This window comes from Chelonia mydas, chromosome 4, assembly GCF_015237465.2.
Source record: "Chelonia mydas isolate rCheMyd1 chromosome 4, rCheMyd1.pri.v2, whole genome shotgun sequence".
NCBI classification, from domain to species: Eukaryota; Metazoa; Chordata; order Testudines; family Cheloniidae; genus Chelonia; species Chelonia mydas.
Genome location: NC_057852.1, coordinates 68,954,838 through 68,961,224, shown reverse-complemented (window position 1 = coordinate 68,961,224; position 6,387 = coordinate 68,954,838). Strand labels below are relative to the sequence as shown.

At 42.2% G+C, this 6,387-nt stretch overlaps 1 long non-coding RNA gene across 1 annotated transcript; it reads left to right on the top strand.

The window, feature by feature from the left end:
- The first annotated feature begins 220 nt into the window (after positions 1-220).
- On the top strand, positions 221-2,371 carry LOC122465524. The gene is made up of 3 exons (XR_006290440.1): positions 221-304; positions 2,007-2,079; positions 2,283-2,371. It is a non-coding gene; the product is annotated as an uncharacterized LOC122465524 (long non-coding RNA).
- Positions 2,372-6,387: the final 4,016 nt, after the last annotated feature.

The window sequence follows — 6,387 nt, the reverse complement described above, 5'->3', positions numbered from 1 at the left end:
GGGGTGTCTGACCCCCTGTCTCCCAGACCTGGATGGGTTAAAGTGGCTAGCTGGGCCAATTAACTCCCCCGCCTGCAACTGGAGGAGGAGTCAGGGACAGGAGGCTCAGCTGGACAGGATCAGGAGGGGCATGTATGAAGCCCAGTGATTAGGAGCAGTTGTGAGCTGCTTTGAAATAGGCTGCAGTCACTCCCTAGGAGAAGGGGGTGTGTTTGGGACTATGGAGGCAAGTAGCCTACAGTTACTCCCTGAGAGGAGGGAGTTGTAAGGCTGGCAAGCCCAGACAATGTGGGAGAGCCAGAAGGTAAGACAATGGCTCAGGAAAAGGCAGTAAGGTCCCGGAGGGTGCAGACCTTAATACTAATTAAAAGGTCCCTGAGCTGGAACCCAGAGTAGAGGGCAGGCCTGAGTTCCCCTACCAGCCCCTGGGGAAGGGGCACCATAGGGGCAGTGAATGGGAAAACTGCCTAAGACTGCTGGTAAGGAAAGACTTTGAGACTCCAGAAGGGGGAAACATGCATAGTGACCTGGCCAGAGGGCCAAGTCATGAAGAAATAGCAGCCAGAGTTGCAGAGACTGAGAGACAGAGCTCCAGTAGGTTGTGCAGCAAGCAGCAGATGGATGCCCCAGACCTGGAATGAGCTAATCCCCAGAGCAGCCAGGAGGAGGTGCCACCTGCTGTGAGTGGACACTGTGAAAGAAAAGATTAAAAAGACTGCGCCTATTCAGCTTGGAAAAGAGATGACTAAGGAGGCTATGACGGAGGTCTATAAAACCATGAATGGTGTGGGGAAAGTGAATAAGGAAGTGTTATTTATGCCTTCACATAATACAAGAACCAGGGGTCACCCAATCAAATTAATAGGCAATTAAAACAAACAAAAAGAAGTACTTCTTCACACAAACACACAGTCAACCTGTGGAATTCATTCACATGGGGTGCTGTGAAGGCCAAAATAATTAAGTTCATGGAGGATAGGTTCATCAATGGCAATTAACCAAGACAGTCAGGGATGCAAACCCATGCTCTAGTGCAGGGGTGGCCAACCTGAATCTGAGAAAGAGCCAGAATTTACCAATGTACATTGCCAAAGGGCCACAGTAATATGTCAGCAGCCCCCCGCCCATCAGCTCCCAGCCCCTGCTCCCAGTGCCTCCTGCCCACCGGCAGCACCACCAATCAGCGCCTCCGCCTCCCTCCCCATACTTCCCGATCAGCTGTTTCCTGGTGTGCAGGAGGCTCTGGGGGAGAGGGGGAGGAGCGAGGGCATAGCAGGCTCAGGGGAGGGGGCTGGAATGGAAGGTGGGGAGGGGGCAGAGCCAGGGGCTGAGCAGTGAGCACCACCCGGCTCATTGGAAAGTTGGTGCCTGTAGCTCCAGCCCTGGAATCGGGGCCTATACAAGGAGCCGCATGTTAACTTCTGAAGAGCCGCATGTGGCTCCGGAGCCACAGGTTGGCCACCCCTGCTCTAGTGTCCCTAAGCCTCTGATTGCCAGATGCTGGGACTGGATGACAGAGAATGGATCACTTGATGATTGTTCTTTCTGTTCATTCCCTCTGAAGCATCTGGCATTAGACACTGTCAGGAAACAGGATACTGGACTAGATGGACCTTTGGTCTGACCCAGTATGGCCATTCTTATGTTCTTAGTCAGCAAAAAAAAAAATAGCAAAGTACTATGTCTAATTTAAATTAATCTTAAATAACTGTTTTTAGTTATATGTCACTGTGGCACAGGGATTTAATCCCAGTCCCAGCCATTGGCAATCAGAAAGTGGAGCAAACCCATGGTGTAGGCAGGATAAACTGCTATAAGATGTGATGTGCATTGATGTCGTTCATTATTACCTGAAACATGGGTAATAGGGGCTTTGGCAGTTTACATTAAGGGGTTGCACCAGTACTCAGCCACCAATGGCTAGCTGGGGCAAATCCTCAGTGTGGTCAAGCCCTAAGAAGCACAAAAGCCCAGAGCAAAATGTTTTCTTTCCTCCATCCTTCCAGGGCAACAGGATAGAGGAGGGTGGTGAATGTTTGTGCACATGCACTGACCCTTGAGGAAAGCTTTATCGAAAAGGTATGTTTTACAACTCTATCTAAATGCTGTAAGGACCGGACTGAGCCTGATTTCTTTTTGGCAACAGGTTTCACCCACAGGGTCTTGCTGCAAAGAATGCCTTGTTCCAATGCCTGATAACTGATTGTCATTACTTGATCAAAACTGAGCTTTCATTTATCAATTAATAAATAAGTTTCATATCTTTTCCATTGCAAATGCAGTATTCAGAATCTGAATTGATGCATGGCTGTCTTGGTAAACTGGCTTTTCAGAAAACATTCTCCAACCAAACAATAGCACAAGCAAAGGTATGAGTTTTATTGCCATTCATCTCAATATTGTGTTTACTTCAAAGACATTTAGATGCTAACCATGCCAAATGTGATTTTTTTTTTTAAATGACGTCAAGGAAAAGTCAGAAAATCCTGCCCTGGCAGGGAGATGGACAGATGACTTAATTATTTTTCCATTTCTAATTTCCATTAACGTCTTATTTTGGAATTGTAGAGAAGAAGGGAAATTATTGCTTTGCTATTCTCCTTTCATAGCCCTGGAGAATCAAAGCATTTCTAAGTTTTCTGGTAAGATTAGTGTAAGATCTTCCATAGCTGGTTGTCCTACTCCTGGTTTATGAAAGAGACTGTCTCATGGGATTTCATTTAACTTTATTTGTATTGTGTGGCAAGGCTTTATGACTTCAGAGGTAGCATATTAGGTTGAAGCATGCTAAGAGGGCACTGGGATAGTTTTTTGTAGAGTGTTCCATGAGCCCACTTTAATTTTTTGTTTATGTATTTTTTAAGATGAAATGATGTAAGTGCCTAGAGCTTTGGATAAGTGTATTTATCTGTTTCACTGTTTTCAGTTTATAAATATTATCTGCACTAGTAACAGCCCTGAGAGAACTGCTGTGTTTAGGGTATAGAGTGTATTGGTTCTGACATTCCAAGAATGTGCCAAGACTGATAAAGACCTTTATATTAATAATGTTATTCCCAAGCATACAGATACATATGGGCCATGGGAGGAAGGTCCTTGGGAGGAAAATTCCATGATGCTCCCGTATATTTTCTTTCTTTTCCATTGTGGAATGGCACTAGGGTTTGCTCACCTCCTGTTCAGAAACATTAGGGAGTACAGCCTCCCTTTCTCCCTTTCCATGTATTTCCTCATCTCAAGCCTACTCCACTAGAAAGCTCAAGTAACAAATCTTCTATATGGGCTTCTCAAGTCCTCCCCTCTGTGCAGGCAAAGGACACCAGCAACCACCACTTCATGCAGCCACAGAGGAAAGGACAAGATTTGCCTCCTAGTTTGCGTAACACTTTGGGGATCCTTAGGTGTGGTATGACTGTAAGTTAATGGTATTTTATAAGGTATTGACATTTCTAATCCATTTTTCAGATGAAAACTAGTTTTCAAAATTCTCAAACCTCTAAACACATTAACTATTTGAACTATGCAGAATTCAGAGAACAGGTGCTTATTTATGTTAAATGAATATCTACATTTTATTATGCTGGTTGTCCTTGCAGAGATCTCTGCTGTAAGTATAAACTTTCCGAGTAAAGATAAAAAATCAGGAAAGGGTCATCTCACTGCACAGCATGCATCTCCAATTTCAGATAAATATGAAATTCAGACATTGAGTAGTTCTGGACCTCTTTCATGAAACTGTCAGAAGGAAACTGTGGCCTTTAATGATCACAGGCATCCATGTTCAATTGAGTGTGACTAGATGAAGCAAGAATTCAAACTGAATCTCCTCAGTGAATTGTTGGCTGATTGAGATGTAGCTCAGCGAAAGCAAACAAGGTCCCAAGAGAACAAATTTCTATTGAGAAAGCAAGTGCAAAACCAGATTTGAGGCTGCAAAGTGTTCTTTGGACAGGTTGCAAAGTGGAATTCTAATACACAGCAAGCGGAAAACATGATAAAGAAATCTTATACATTTTTATTTAAAAGAAAATTCCCCTCGCCCCCATCCACATAAAAAATGGTACACGAAAGAATCTTAATTTCTTGTCCATTCTGAGTTAATGTATTCCATTTAATCTGCACCAAACATTCCTCTGAACTTTCTTGACTCAGGATGATGGCTACAACATCAGTATTTCTGATTGAGAGATATTTCAGATTAAAAACTGTCATCTTGTATTGAATTAAGGAGTAGATCACAAGTCACACACTCAGCTGTGCTAACTTTCCTTGGCATCTTATTGGATTCAGAATTGGCATAATTTCTCTTCATTTCTCCCTCACTGCTATATTTACTTTCTCTTCCTACTGCATTCTATAGTCAAATATTAGAAAATATAGTGGAGAATAAAAGAAAAAAAGGTCTTCAGAGAAATACAAAGAGTTTGTTATATAGCTTATGGAAAATTCCCACACAAATGCAATCTCTTCTGATACAGAAGGAAAGAGGCAAAAATACTGTCTGTCCAATGCAGTAGAATATATCCAAGTCTTCCAAACCACTCTACTGCCAAAACAGTCTGGGATGATGGTTTCAGAGCAGGATGACCTTTCAGGACAAAGGTCAAACCATTATAAACGAACAAGAAAAAAATTCAGTGGACAAGATCTTCAGATCTTCTCAAGTAAAGGTTGTGCAAATGAGCCAGTCACCATTTGATGTCCAGGAGTCCTCCCCACCCACACACCTGCCTTCTCTTCTCACACTGGTGTCACATGACTACTGGAGTTACTAAAGCCCTAGGGCTAGAATAAACCCAACACAATTACAGTTAGGGAAATAAAGTTCTAGGTATGGCCTAAGGACTATGAATCACTTAAAAAACAAAACAAAAAACCTTTCTTAAGCCTAAGAGAAGACCTTCTGCCAGTCTTTGAGATGCGATGCCGAGGGACCTTTCCCCCCAATCATTGTCATGCTTTAATGGGAACTCTCCACCCTGGTTTCTATAGTTTTAGACATTAGCAGTGAGCCCTTGGTTCCTCTTCCCTTCTCTCCTTACAAAAATCACAGTTCTTTTTTGGGTGAGAATCAGGGACAGAATCCTTGGGTCGCATGACTATTGCTCAATCTATTTGGCTAAAGTGGAGTTGTCATAAAGGAAAAGAAAAAACACTTTGCTGCCTACCATGCTGGCTTTTGTGGATCCCATTTTTAAATGCCAGGTCCCTACCTCAGGTTTTCTGTATCCTGGTGTTCTAGTGATTTTTCTACGTGCCTAAATATTAGGTGTTGCTGCGCTCAGCCTTTGTCAATCCGGGCCACACTCTATGAATGCAGAACTCTGAGAACTTGCAGAGTTTCTATGAGACAGGAGTCATGGTGCATTTAAAAAAAATGTTTTTCCCCCCTATTTCGGTAGTCAGTAAAAGGTTAACTTTAAACCTCGGGCTAGTTTTAGGGGCAGGGGAGCAGGGCGGTTGCCTTGGGTACCAGCTTCCATCGTGACACTCGTTTTTGTTTTGTTTGTGTGCTCCACTTATTGGCTGCTTTTGCTTCTCTGATTGGCCAGCCATTTTTTGTTTGTTTGGTTTTTTTGGTTATGTGGTTTTTTTGCTCAGCCACTCAGGGTGGGGAGTACCAAAAATGTTTTCCGACATAAGCAGCAAAATATCTGGGGCCAACCCCATTTAAACCTCACATACAGTATAGATGATCAAATAAGGACCTTTATCAAAGATACAAAATATTTCCCTGTGGCTGTTAGTTCCAGTGCAAAAACCCATGTTAAAATTGTGACGATATAACAGTCACAAAACGAAGGGCCAGATTCCTCCCTCAAATGCACTCAAATCCCACTGAGTTAATGGGAGCTATATATATGTATTCTAGGGTAGAATTTGATCCATAGATGGTGGTCTAAAATTTGAATCTTGTGAATTCAGAAATGTTGGCAAATGTGAACACATTATATTATCTGAGAGCTTTATCACTATCCGTCTCCTTCATTACAGTTTCCAGGCACAAGAGCCACATTTTGTCAATTCACAACACTGAGGTTTTAAGATATCTTAAATCAAATGGTTGGTAACAACAAACTGAAAGTTACTGAAAGAAAGAAAATGGTGCTAATGCCATATTGTTACTTACAACTGCATAGTATATTTCTTGCCCTGATATCAAAAATCTTATTAGTAACACCTTCTATCCTATTTGCAACTTTTCCATTTGCATTAACACATTAATTTTTGCTAATACTGTAGAATATTGCTATGATACAAAGGTCACAAACAATTCCTGTTAAAATAGAAAAGATAATACTGCATAGGAAAAATTGCTGATACCTTAGAGCCCTGTTCAATATTCTTCTTTTAGCAAACTCCCATTGACTTTCTACAACAAGGGCT